Below are 14201 nucleotides of genomic sequence, written 5' to 3'. Positions count from 1 at the left end.
GGCAATTCAGTATCACAATGGACATGGAGGTCAGAGCACATACAGTGATCTGACAATAACCCAAAATAATAGAACGAGCTCTGAAACGTGGGAACTCTGCAGACCGCAATCCCTGATCCTCTCCAAACACAACTAGAGGCAGCCGTGGATTGCGCCTAACGCTACCTATGCAACTCGGCACAGCCTGAGAAACTAACTAGCCTGAAGATAGAAAAAATAAGCCTACCTTGCCTCAGAGAAATACCCCAAAGGAAAAGGCAGCCCCCCACATATAATGACTGTGAGTAAGATGAAAAGACAAACGTAGGGATGAAATAGATTCAGCAAAGTGAGGCCCGATATTCTAGACAGAACGAGGATAGGAAAGATAACTTTGCGGTCTACACAAAACCCTAAAGAAAACCACGCAAAGGGGCAAAAAGACCCTCCGTACCGAACTAACGGCACGGAGGTACACCCTTTGCGTCCCAGAGCTTCCAGCAAAACAAATAGACAAGCTGGACAGAAAAAATAGCAACAAATAGCAAAGAAGCACTTAGCTATGCAGAGCAGCAGGCCACAGGAATGATCCAGAGAAACACAAGTCCAACACTGGAACATTGACAGGAAGCATGAATCAAAGCATTAGGTGGGGTTAAGTAGAGAAGCACCTAATGACCTCACCAGATCACCTGAGGAAGGAAACTCAGAAGCAGCAGTACCAGTTTCCTCCACAAACGGAAGCTCCCAGAGAGAATCAGCCGAAGTACCACTTGTGACCACAGGAGGGAGCTCCGCCACAGAATTCACAACAGGTGAGCTCCAGAGATGCAGTAGGGAGATGGGAGAATGTTTAAGAAAGTCAACTATCACTGCAGCCCTTCACCAGTCAGGCATTTATGGCAGAGTGGCCCAACGGAAGCCTCTCCTCAGTGCAAGACATATGAAAGCCCGCATAGAGTTTGCCAAAAAACACATGAAGGACTTCCAGACTATGAGAAATAAGATTATCTGGTTTGATGAGACAAAAATAGACATTTTTGGTGATAATTCTAAGCAGTATGTGTGGAGAAAACCAGGCACTGCTCACCCGCCCAAATACAATCCCAACAGTGAAACATGGTGGTAGTGGCATCATGCTATGGGGGTGTTTTTCAGCTGCAGGGACAGGACGACTGGTTGTTATTGAAGGAAACATGAATGCGGCAAGTACAGAGATATCCTGGATGAAAACCTCTTCCAGAGTGCTCTGGACCTCAGACTTGGCCGAAGGTTCACCTTCCAACAAGATAATGACCCTAAGCACACAGCTAAATTAACAAAGAAATGGCTTCAGAACAACTCTGTGACCATTCTTGACTGGCCCAGCCAGAGCCCTGAACTAAACCCAAATGATCATCTCTGGAGAGACCTGAAAATAGCTGTCTACCAATGTTCACCATCCAACCTGACTGGAGAGGATCTCCAAGGACAAGTGGCAGAGGAACCCCAAATCCAGGTGTGAAAAACTTGCTGCATCACTCCAAAGAAGACTCATGGGTCTGCTAGCTCAAAAGGGTGCTTCTAATCAATACTGAGCAAAGGGTCTGAATTAGGGTTGAACAAAACGGGTCGGCCAGATTCAGAAGTCGCCGACATTTGGCAAAGTCGGGTTTCATGAAACCCGGCCCGACCCCTGTGTGGGGTCGGCCATGAGGTCGGCGATCTTCTGATCTGGAATCAGAATTCCGATACCGAGTTCGAATATGTTTCAGATATCGGGAATCGGTATCGGAATTCATATTTAAGTGTAAAATAAAGAATCAAAATAAAAAAATATTGATATACTCACCCTCGGACGCGCCCTGGTTCTCACCGGCAGCCTTCCTTCCTAAGAATGAGCGCCTGAAGGGCCTTTGATGACGTCGCGGCTTGTGATTGGTCGCGTGAGCGGTCACATGGGCGGTCACGCGACCAATCACAAGCCGCGACGTCATCAAAGGTCCTTCAGGCGCTAATTCTTAGGAAGGAAGCGTCTGAGGGTGCGTCCGAGGGTGAGTATATTCCTAATAGGTATATACTCACCCTCGGACGCGCCCTGGTTCTAACCTGCAGCCTTCCTTCCTAAGAATCAGCGCCTGAAGGACCTTAGATGATGTCGCGGCTTGTGATTGGTCACGTGGCAACCATGTGACCGCTCACGCGACCAATCACAAGCCGCGACGTCATCGAAGGTCCTTCAGGCGCTCATTCTTAGGAAGGAAGGCTGCCGGTGAGAACCAGGGTGCGTCCGAGGGTAAGTATATCAATATTTTTTATTTTGATTCTTTATTTTACACTTAAATATGGATCCCAGGGCCTGAAGGAGAGTTTCCTCTCCTTCAGACCCTGGGAACCATTAGAAACCCAATGCACTGCATTGGGTTTTGTGTTTCGGCCGACCCCGACCCCGACTTTTCTATAGGATCGGCCGATTTCACTCGACCCCACTTTTGAAAAACTCGGGTTTCGTGAAACCCGACTGTTGTGAATTCTGTTGTCGGGCTCCCTCCTGTGGTCATGAATGGTACTTCGGCTGGTTCTGTCCATGGACTTCCTCTGGTGGGTGTTTCTGAGTTTCCTTCCACAGGTGATGAGATTAATTCGTTAGCTGCTCCTCTATTTAACTCCACTTAGATCTTTGCTCCATGCCACCTGTCAATGTTCCAGTATTGGTTTAGTTCACTTCTGGATCGTTCTTGTGACCTGTCTTCCCAGCAGAAGCTAAGTTCCAGCTTGTATGTCTTTGGTTTGCTATTTTTCTGTCCAGCTTGCTATTTTTATTGCTGTCTTGCTTGCTGGAAGCTCTGGGACACAGAGGGAGCGCCTCCGCACCGTGAGTCAGTGCGGAGGGTCTTTGTGCGCCCTCTGCGTGGTCTTTTTGTAGGTTTTTGTGCTGATCGCAAGGTAACCTTTTCTATCCTCGGTCTGTTCAGTAAGTCGGGCCTCACTTTGCTAAATCTATTTCATCTCTGTGTTTGTATTTTCATCTTACTCACAGTCATTATATGTGGGGGGCTGCCTTTTCCTTTGGGGAATTTCTCTGAGGCAAGGTAGGCTTTATTTTTCTATCTTCAGGGCTAGCTAGTTTCTTAGGCTGTGCCGAGTTGCATAGGGAGCGTTAGGCGCAATCCACGGCTATTTCTAGTGTGTTTGATAGCATTAGGGATTGCGGTCAGCAGAGTTCCCACGTCCCAGAGCTCGTCCTTTATTATCAGTAACTATCAGGTCATTCCGTGTGCTCTTAACCACCAGGTCCATTATTGTCCTGACCACCAGGTCATAACAGTACAGGTGGCCCAAAGTACTAATGCATCTCAATAGAGGGATAAGAGAAGTTCTGAGACCATTTTTTTTCTTTGCAGTGTGTTTTGTCTCTTTTTTCCCCTTTACCTTTGGGTGGTTCAGGACACTGGTGTAAACATGGACATTCAGGGTCTGTCCTCTTGGATGGATAATCTCACTACAAGGGTACAAAACATTCAAGATTTTGTGGTTCAGAATCCGATGTCTGAGCCTAGGATTCCAATTCCTGATTTGTTTTTTGGTGATAGATCTAAGTTCTTGAATTTCAAAAATAATTGTAAATTATTTCTTGCCTTGAAACCTCGCTCCTCAGTTGACCCTGTTCAACAAGTAAAGATCATTATTTCTTTGTTACGTGGTGACCCTCAAGACTGGGCATTTTCCCTTGCGCCAGGAGATCCGGCATTGCGTGATGTTGATGCATTTTTCCTGTCGCTTGGATTGCTTTATGACGAACCTAACTCAGTGGATCAGGCAGAGAAAATCTTGCTGGCTCTGTGTCAGGGTCAGGATGAAGCGGAGATATATTGTCAGAAGTTTAGAAAGTGGTCTGTGCTCACTCAGTGGAATGAATGTGCCCTGGCAGCAATCTTCAGAAAGGGTCTCTCTGAAGCCCTTAAGGATGTCATGGTGGGATTTCCCATGCCTGCTGGTCTGAATGAGTCTATGTCCTTGGCCATTCAGATCGATCGACGCTTGCGTGAGCGTAAAGCTGTGCACCATTTGGCGGTACTATCTGAGCATGGGCCTGAGCCTATGCAATGTGATAGGACTTTGACCAGAGCTGAACGGCAAGAACACAGACGTCGGAATGGGCTATGTTTTTACTGTGGTGATTCCACTCATGCTATCTCCGTTTGTCCTAAGCGCACTAAGCGGTTCGCTAGGTCTGCCACCATTGGTACTGTACAGTCTAAATTTCTATTGTCTGTTACTCTGATTTGCTCTTTGTCATCCTATTCTGTTATGGCATTTGTAGATCCAGGCGCTACCCTGAATTTGATGGACTTGGAGTATGCTAGGCGCTGTGGTTTTTTCTTGGAGCCCTTGCAGTATCCTATTCCATTGAGAGGAATTGATGCTACGCCTTTGGCCAAGAATAAGCCTCAATACTGGACCCAATTCACCATGTGTTAGGGGTCAAGTTCCCGCTTCTGCACAGGGGGAATCTCGAGCCACCTCCGCTGCGGTCTCCCATTCTTATCCAGCCGCAGTGGAGTCTGCTCAGCAAAGACGTCGGTCCCAGCGTCTTGCTTATTCTCACTCTGTTCTGAGAGTTACTGCTGTTTTTCCAGTCTCTGCCATTAAAGCCAGTACTGGTCAGCAGCGAGCGGACTAGTAAAAGAATAAAAACTGAAAATGTAGGCCCCTTAAAAAATAGTGAGGAAAGAATGGTTGTAGATGACGAGGAAAAAGCTAACATATTAAACACCTTCTTCTCAATGGTATTCACGGTGGAAAAAGAAATGCTAGGTGAAATCCCAAGAAACAATGAAAACCCTATATTAAGGGTCACCAATCTAACCCAAGAAGAGGTGCGAAACCGGCTAAATAAGATTAAAATAGATAAATCTCCGGGTCCGGATGGCATACACCCACGAGTACTAAGAGAACTAAGTAATGTAATAGATAAACCATTATTTCTTATTTTTAGTGACTCTATAGCGACAGGGTCTGTTCCGCAGGACTGGCGCATAGCAAATGTGGTGCCAATATTCAAAAAGGGCTCTAAAAGTGAACCTGGAAATTATAGGCCAGTAAGTCTAACCTCTATTGTTGGTAAAATATTTGAAGGGTTTCTGAGGGATGTTATTCTGGATTATCTCAATGAGAATAACTGTTTAACTCCATATCAGCATGGGTTTATGAGAAATCGCTCCTGTCAAACCAATCTAATCAGTTTTTATGAAGAGGTAAGCTATAGACTGGACCACGGTGAGTCATTGGACGTGGTATATCTCGATTTTTCCAAAGCGTTTGATACCGTGCCGCACAAGAGGTTGGTACACAAAATGAGAATGCTTGGTCTGGGGGAAAATGTGTGTAAATGGGTTAGTAACTGGCTTAGTGATAGAAAGCAGAGGGTGGTTATAAATGGTATAGTCTCTAACTGGGTCGCTGTGACCAGTGGGGTACCGCAGGGGTCAGTATTGGGACCTGTTCTCTTCAACATATTCATTAATGATCTGGTAGAAGGTTTACACAGTAAAATATCGATATTTGCAGATGATACAAAACTATGTAAAGCAGTTAATACAAGAGAAGATAGTATTCTGCTACAGATGGATCTGGATAAGTTGGAAACTTGGGCTGAAAGGTGGCAGATGAGGTTTAACAATGATAAATGTAAGGTTATACACATGGGAAGAGGGAATCAATATCACCATTACACACTGAACGGGAAACCACTGGGTAAATCTGACAGGGAGAAGGACTTGGGGATCCTAGTTAATGATAAACTTACCTGGAGCAGCCAGTGCCAGGCAGCAGCTGCCAAGGCAAACAGGATCATGGGGTGCATTAAAAGAGGTCTGGATACACATGATGAGAGCATTATACTGCCTCTGTACAAATCCCTAGTTAGACCGCACATGGAGTACTGTGTCCAGTTTTGGGCACCGGTGCTCAGGAAGGATATAATGGAACTAGAGAGAGTACAAAGGAGGGCAACAAAATTAATAAAGGGGATGGGAGAACTACAATACCCAGATAGATTAGCGAAATTAGGATTATTTAGTCTAGAAAAAAGACGACTGAGGGGCGATCTAATAACCATGTATAAGTATATAAGGGGACAATACAAATATCTCGCTGAGGATCTGTTTATACCAAGGAAGGTGACGGGCACAAGGGGGCATTCTTTGCGTCTGGAGGAGAGAAGGTTTTTCCACCAACATAGAAGAGGATTCTTTACTGTTAGGGCAGTGAGAATCTGGAATTGCTTGCCTGAGGAGGTGGTGATGGCGAACTCAGTCGAGGGGTTCAAGAGAGGCCTGGATGTCTTCCTGGAGCAGAACAATATTGTATCATACAATTATTAGGTTCTGTAGAAGGACGTAGATCTGGGTATTTATTATGATGGAATATAGGCTGAACTGGATGGACAAATGTCTTTTTTCGGCCTTACTAACTATGTTACTATGTTACTATGTTACTATGACTTCTCTGGGACTAAGTCCTTGTCTGCGCATACTGAGCATGCCCAGGGTAAGATCTCCCGTTGGAGATCGAGGGTCATGTGCTCAGGCTCTGCGGCACATTCCATTGGTCCTCTTGACAGGTCTTAGAAGGGCAAAAGTCCTGTGGCCATTTCCTGTGCTGCAACTATATAAACTGCGCATGACCGCACGGCCATGCGCTAGTATTGTCTTGTAAATATGTGTGTGTGTTGTGAGTGAAAGTCGCTCTTTAAATAACCCTCCCTATTGAATGTCTGTTCGCGGAAGGTGTATATTTGCTATCTAGCGCCCGACTTGTCCAACAGCACAAAACACACATTGCAGCGTCCTCTTGCTGTGTCCGCCTGTACGGCGCCGTGCGCTTGCCTTGCGCTTTCCATACCCAAGCCAGTGTGGTTGGTGGCGTCCGTCAGTGCGGCATTGCTCGCACTCCTGTGCATTTATATATTTATTCTTAGTTTCCTTACACACCCAGTTGTGGTGTAGTGCCAGCGAGGGTCTAATCGGACTTTAATCCCAGTTGGGGTTAAGTACGCTGACTGCTCGCTCGCGCTTTAGGTGCGGTGCCGCGATCCTGTGACGCAGCAGGATTGCTCCCTTCACGCTGGGTGAGGTTGAACCCACGTGTATATACTTTAGTGTACCGCCATATAGTCTGCTATTTACTAGCAGCAGGGTTTCTCCTGCACGGTGGACCCCGGACTGCGAACGCATCTATAACATCTTTCTTGGTGCGTTCCGCCAGTCCTAACAGAATACTAGCGCCAGGGTCTGGCTAGTAAATGGCGGACGACCAGCGTTTACAGAGGTACATCCAACAGCTGGAGGGAAGGTTGGCAGCTCTTGAGCGTACAACCTCAGCTGTGGATGTCACTGCTGTAGCTGTTCAGGCTGCTAGTGTAGCCGCAGCCAGTTTGTCCGCTGCCACCCCTGCTCCGACTTTATCCCGTCTCCCGCTTCCTGACAAGTTTGCTGGCAACAGTAAACAATGTAGCGGATTCGTGAGCCAGTGCTCCATACATCTTGAGCTCCTGGCGTCACGTTTCCCTACGGAACGGGCGAGAGTGGGATTTATTCTATCTCTCTTGTCGGGCAGGGCGTTGGAGTGGGCAACGCCACTTTGGGAGCGAGATGATCGTGTGGTACAGAGTGCTCCTCTCTTCTTGGACACTCTGAAGCAGGTCTTTTTAGGACCTCGTGTTACCCACGATACCGCGCTCCAGTTGTTGACTATTATTCAGGGCACGTCCGTGGTCAGCCAGTTTGCCATCCAGTTCCGGACTCTAGCTTCTGAGTTAGAGTGGCCAGACAAAGTTCTTATTCCGGTGTTCTGGAGGGGACTGGCAGACCATGTGAAGGACGCCTTGGCCACCAGGGAGATACCCGCCACACTGGAGGAACTTATTTCAGTATCTACCCGCATCGACCTCCGTTTTCACGAGCGGAGGTTGGAGCGGACCCAGTGTAGGCAGAGGTTTCGGCTGGCTCCTACCTTTGCCAGACCTCTTGAATCTCCTGTCTTGGCGTCAGATTCCCATGAGGCCATGGAGGTTTCTCGAGCGGGACCTAAGTCTCAGGCCGCTCGAGTACCCGTGGTTTGTAAAAACTGTCATCAACTTGGACATTACGCCAATAAATGTCCGCGGCGGTCGGGAAGACGATCGCGTCTAGTAACCATTGGGGGAGGTTCACTAGACACAGCAGCATTTTCCTCCAAACTGTCCTTTAAAGGGACAATCCTGTTAGGCTCCTCCACTCTAACAGTCGAGCTTTGTGTGGATTCAGGAGCAGAGGGAAACTTCATGTCCTCTGCTTTTGCTCTATGCCATGCTATACCACTAGTCATGCTCGCCAAACCAGTTACAGTTAGAGTTGTGAATGGGGCGACACTTCCACTGCAGATCACACACTAGACAGTTCCGTTCACGCTGTCCATGTCCCCTTCCCACCAGGAGATTATTTCCCTTCTTGTTCTTCCCAAGGGAATGGATGAGATTTTGCTGGGAATACCCTGGCTCCGTTTCCACTCTCCACATATTGAGTGGTCCTCAGGGAGAATATTGGGTTGGAGTAAGTCTTGTATGGGCAGGTGTGTGAGTGAGTGTCTACAGGTTTCTACTACTGAGGTACCCGCAGACCTTTCATCTCTTCCTAGGTGCTATTGGTGCTATGCAGACGTATTCTCTAAGAAGGCTGCTGAGACCCTACCGCCTCATCGCCTCTACGACTGTCCTATAGACCTCCTGCCTGGAGCTGAACCTCCTCGGGGAAGAGTATATCCCCTCTCTCTCCCAGAGACGGAGGCTATGTCTCAATACATTCAGGAGAATTTGGCAAGAGGGTTTATAAGGAAGTCGGTGTCTCCGGCAGGGGCGGGATTCTTCTTCGTACAGAAGAAGAACGGGGAGTTACGTCCTTGCATCGATTACAGGGGTCTCAATGCTATCACCATTAAAAATAAATACCCGTTGCCCCTGATATCGGAGCTCTTTGACAGGCTAAGGGGAGCTAAGATATTCACCAAATTAGATCTGCGGGGTGCCTATAATCTGATTCGTATCCGTGAGGGGGACGAATGGAAAACGGCTTTCAATACCAGGGATGGGCACTATGAGTACCTGGTGATGCCCTTCGGGCTCTGTAATGCCCCAGCCGTTTTTCAGGACTTTGTCAACGATATCTTCCGGGATATGCTTTCCACCTCGGTTGTAGTCTATCTGGATGATATTCTCATCTTCTCTCCAGATATTGACTCCCACCGGAGAGATGTTGCCAGAGTCTTCGAACTCCTACGGGCGAATTCCTTATATGCAAAGTTGGAGAAGTGTGTGTTTGAGCAGGAGTCCTTACCTTTCCTGGGCTATATCATCTCGGCCCAGGGATTGGCTATGGATCCTGCCAAACTACAGGCAGTGATGGACTGGCAGGAACCCCATTCTCTTAAAGCGGTGCAGCGCTTTATGGGGTTCATAAATTACTATCGCCAGTTCATCCCCCACTTCTCAACTTTGGTAGCTCCCTTGGTATCCCTCACCAAGAAGGGAGCGAATCCCAAATTGTTGTCCGAAGGGGTCTCCAAGGCCTTCGCTTCTATAAAGTCCCATTTTGCTAGCGCTCCCATCTTACATCGTCCCGATGTAGATAAGCCATTCCTTATGGAGGTGGATGCCTCATCCGTTGGTGCTGGAGCAGTTCTCTATCAAAAGGATGCTCAAGGTCGGAAGCACCCATGCTTCTTCTTCTCAAAGACCTTCACACCAGCGGAGAGAAATTACTCCATCGGGGATAGGGAGTTGCTGGCAATGAAGTTGGCCTTTTCGGAGTGGAGACATCTCTTGGAGGGTGCTTGGTTCCCATTCCAAGTCTTCACGGCCACAAGAATTTGGTCTATTTGCAGACAGCCCAGCGGCTGAATTCTCGTCAGGCCAGATGGTCCTTGTTTTTCTCCCGGTTCCACTTTACTCTACATTATCTCGCCGGGGAGAAGAACATTCGTGCTGACGCTCTCTCTCGCTCCCTTGTGTCAACTGAGGAGGAGGAGGACGAGCCTCGGCTCATTGTCCCTTCGGAGAGTCTGAGAACCGTAGCTCCGGTTTCGCTTGAGTCTGTGCCTCCGGGCAAGACTTTTGTTCCCATCAATTTGCGACCGGAGGTTCTCTCCTGGGCTCATTCGTCCAGAGTGGGTGGACACTTTGGGGCAAAGAGGACATCTGAGTTGCTGGCGAGAATGTACTGGTGGCTAGGGTTGAGCGACCTTCACTTTTATAGGATCGGGTCGGGTTTCACGAAACCCGACTTTTGGAAAAGTCGGGTCGAGTGAAATCGGCCGATCCTATAAAAAAGTCGGGGTCGGGGTCGGCCGAAACTCGAAACCCAATGCAGTGCATTGGGTTTCCATGGTTCCCAGGGTCTGAAGGAGCGGAAACTCTCCTTCAGGCCCTGGGATCCATATTTAAGTGTAAAATATAGAATTAAAATAAAAAATATCCTTATACTTACCCTCTGACGCGCCCTGGTACTAACCGGGAACCTTCCTTCCTTAGAATCAGCCTTCCAGGACCTTCGGTGACGTCGCGGGTGACGTCGCGGCTTGTGATTGGCCGCGCGGCCGCCCATGTGACCGCTCGCGCGGCCAATCACAAGCCGCGACGTCACCCGCGACGTCACCGAAGGTCCTGGAAGGGCTGATTCTTAGGAAGGAAGGCTGTCGGAAGGAAGCAGGGCGCTTCTGAGGGTGAGTATATTCCTATTAGGTATATACTCAATATCACAGAAAATATAACAAATATAAATGCCCCAATTAAAGTATAATCACCGACTAAAGCATTACATAAACAAATAAATACAATACACAATAAAACGTACCATTTATTAACCTTACTGATAAAAATGACAACACTCACAACCTAAAAACGTCTACTATTAGGCTGACAAAAAGATACAGGGTGCACTCAGAACCTATTAAATAACCATCTTACCCTACCTTGCCGCGGAGGTTGGCACCCTAAAAGTCCTGCGCAGTGGCGCCCCCGCTCACCGAAGACTCGCCCTAACTCACCCTGGAACACCCTCAAGTGAGGAAGATAGACAACCAGCAGACCATACAAACAGACAAACAAACAAAAAATGCAATTGGAGATGCAAAAAACAGTAAGTGCACATATGCTATAAAAGATTAGCACATATCAAGCAGAAAATTGCACTTATCCCCGTACGGCCTATAGCCTTGATATAGGATTAGACTGTACCTAGATACATGCTACCTGCCTGCGGGGGTTGGCACCCTATAATCCTGCGCAAATGGCGCCCCCGCTCTCGTCGTCTGGCCCTGATACGCCCTAATACTGCCAATTGGCAACCAGACCGAAAAAAATACACAAAAAGCAGTCCGCATGTACAGTCACCAATTAGGTAAACTATACCACCTAACCAAAAAACAAAAAACAAGACATCCCCAATAACACAAACATATAGACAAAACCCAATATATACATCTCAATATACATATCCCAGTATGTTCATCTCGACGCGTTTCCCCGAGGTCGGTTCATCAGGAGACATACTAAAAAGATTACACTTATCTGAGTGACGGGTAGAGGAAAAATCACTCAAGGAGGTGTACGGTAGAGCAGTGGGGAACAGTGTCCATCCCTGACCGCAGGTTACAATCAGCCTTACACACAGCGATTTCGCAGTGCTTTAAATACAATCGCACTCACCCCCTCATGGTGCTAATCAGCGCTTCCTGACCGACGCTGAATCAATCACTTCCGGGTCTTACTTCTTAAAGGGTAACTCATATATGCGCAAATGCATGGCGCCCTACGTCAGCGCTTCAGCCGAAACGCAAATGCGTCTCAGCTCGCGCATGCCCCGTTAGTCTTCCAGGGTCAACATAAAAAGAGCGATATGCGTTCCACATCACGCATGCGCCCCAGCGCAACACCGCAGGGCGCCTAAATATGATTTATTACACACTTAGATTATACTAAGAAAGCGCCAGCGTTAGAAAGAAGAAAGGCATGCGCCACTAATAATACCAAATGAAAATATTTTGACCCTTACCCTCACTCCCAGATCTTGAAGGGTAACTCATTACTGCGCAAATGTATGACGCCCTATGTCAGCTCTTCAACTGAAACGCAAATGCATCTCAGCTCGCGCATGCCCCGTTCATCTTACAGGGTCTGACAACAGCCCAACATTAAAAGAGCGATATGCGATCCACATTACGCATGCGCTCAGCGCAACACCACAGGGCGCCTAAATATGATAAGTTACACACTTAGACTATACTAAAAAAACGCTAATTATTACGTCAGCGTTAGAAGAAATAAGGCAGCGCCACTAGTAATACTAAATGAAAATAGTTTACCCCTTACACAAAAACACTGAAAAGAACCACTCAGATAAATCCCCACCATTTTTAGATCGTGTATAAACAAAATACAAAAATAAATAATAATAATTATAAATGATAATGACCAACCCCACTTTTGGGACAATGGGTCAAAGGACAAAAATCCATCAGGGAATCACAATAGGGAGATGGTGCAGAACAATTATCACACAAAGCAGCCAAATTGCAGTTGGTCGTTCAAGCCTTGTGGTTTCATGCTCTTCATATGAAATATCCATTTTGCCTCTTTCTGCAAAATTAAGCGGTCCCAATCTCCTCCTCTCACTGGTGGTGTCACAACCTCCATCACTGAAAAACTAAAGCACCTCAAGTCACCTCCATGTACCCCCCTAATATGATTGGAAATAGGGGTATCACGTCCATTCAAAATATCACCAATGTGTTCGCCCATCCTCCTGCGCAGCTCCCGTTTAGTTTTACCCACATAATCCATAGGGCAGCTGCACTGGAAAAGATAGACTACACCTTCAGTTTTACAATTAGCGAAGTGCCTCATATCATAAGCCCTTCCCGTACAAGAGCTCACAAAGGTGCTACTCCTCGAGACATATTTACAAAATTTGCATTTTCCACATTTAAAGGTACCATTCTGTCTCTTTTCCAACCAAGTGGGAGACTTCTTTTGGGGGAAAAAGGCACTATGGACCAATTGATCACGAATTGATCTCCCTCTCCTATATGTAATAGATGGAACATCAGGGATAATATCCCTCAAAACTGGGTCCATTCTCAGAATCCCCCAGTGTTTCTGAATTACTTCCCTTACCTTATAGGATTGATTATCATATGTACCTATGATTCTCAGATCATTACCCCCCTCCTCCTTCGCTTTTTTAACAAGCAAAGGGGCTCTCTCCTTAGTACTAGAGTTTTTAAAGGCCTCATTTAGGACACCCAACGGGTAGCCTCTATCCACAAATTTGTCTCTCAAGTCCCCCACTTGTCGGTAAAAGCCAGAATCAGTTGAACAGTTCCTCCTCATACGCAGGTATTGCCCCCTCGGTATACCCCTCCTCAAAGCCACAGGGTGATGACTCTCCCAACGCAACAAATTATTAGTAGCCGTGGGTTTATAATACGTCTCAGTAACTATCCGCCCTGTGCTACTCCTAGAGATTTTCAAATCCAGAAAATTTATAGAGTCCCGTTGGAACTCATAAGTCAACCTAAGATCAATAGCATTGTCATTAAGTTCATCCACAAATCTAGAGAACGACGACACATCCCCCGACCAGAGTATAAGCACATCGTCTATATATCTACCCCAAAATAATATCTGAGGTTTCCACCAGAATGCGTCGTCGTCCCCAAAAACTGATTGGTCCTCCCACCAGCCCAGGAATAAATTGGCGTACGTGGGAGCACAAGGGCTCCCCATAGCCGTACCCCTGAGCTGGTGGAAGAACCTAACCCCAAAAGCCAAAAAATTGTGTTTGAGCACAAATTCAAGTAATCCAACAATGCACTGATTATGTCGGGACAACTGTGTACCCCTTGATCTAAGGAAAAAGTTAGTAGCTTGAAGACCTTTATCGTGTGGGATATTGCTATAAAGTGCCTCCACATCAATGGAGGCAAAATTTACGTCATCACCAAGGACAATGTCCTCAAGCCTGAGGAGGAGATCCGAGGAGTCCCTCACGTAAGAGGGCAACGAGGTTACAAATGGTCTTAACACTCTATCGATGTACACACTGGTGTTCTGCGTGATCGAATCGATCCCAGCCACTATTGGGCGACCCTTCAACGGGCTCAAGCCCTTATGCACCTTTGGCAATGAATAAAAAACGGCCAAAACT

At 47.0% G+C, this 14201-nt stretch overlaps 1 protein-coding gene across 2 annotated transcripts in view; it reads left to right on the top strand.

Moving 5' to 3' along the window:
- Window positions 1–14201, top strand: part of GFRAL (GDNF family receptor alpha like) — a 269983-nt gene that overhangs the window by 41223 nt on the left and 214559 nt on the right. The gene's annotated exons all lie outside the window — the stretch shown is intronic.

This window comes from Ranitomeya imitator, chromosome 5 (assembly GCF_032444005.1).
Source record: "Ranitomeya imitator isolate aRanImi1 chromosome 5, aRanImi1.pri, whole genome shotgun sequence".
Lineage (NCBI taxonomy): Eukaryota > Metazoa > Chordata > Amphibia > Anura > Dendrobatidae > Ranitomeya > Ranitomeya imitator.
This window is presented reverse-complemented; position numbering and strand designations above follow the sequence as displayed.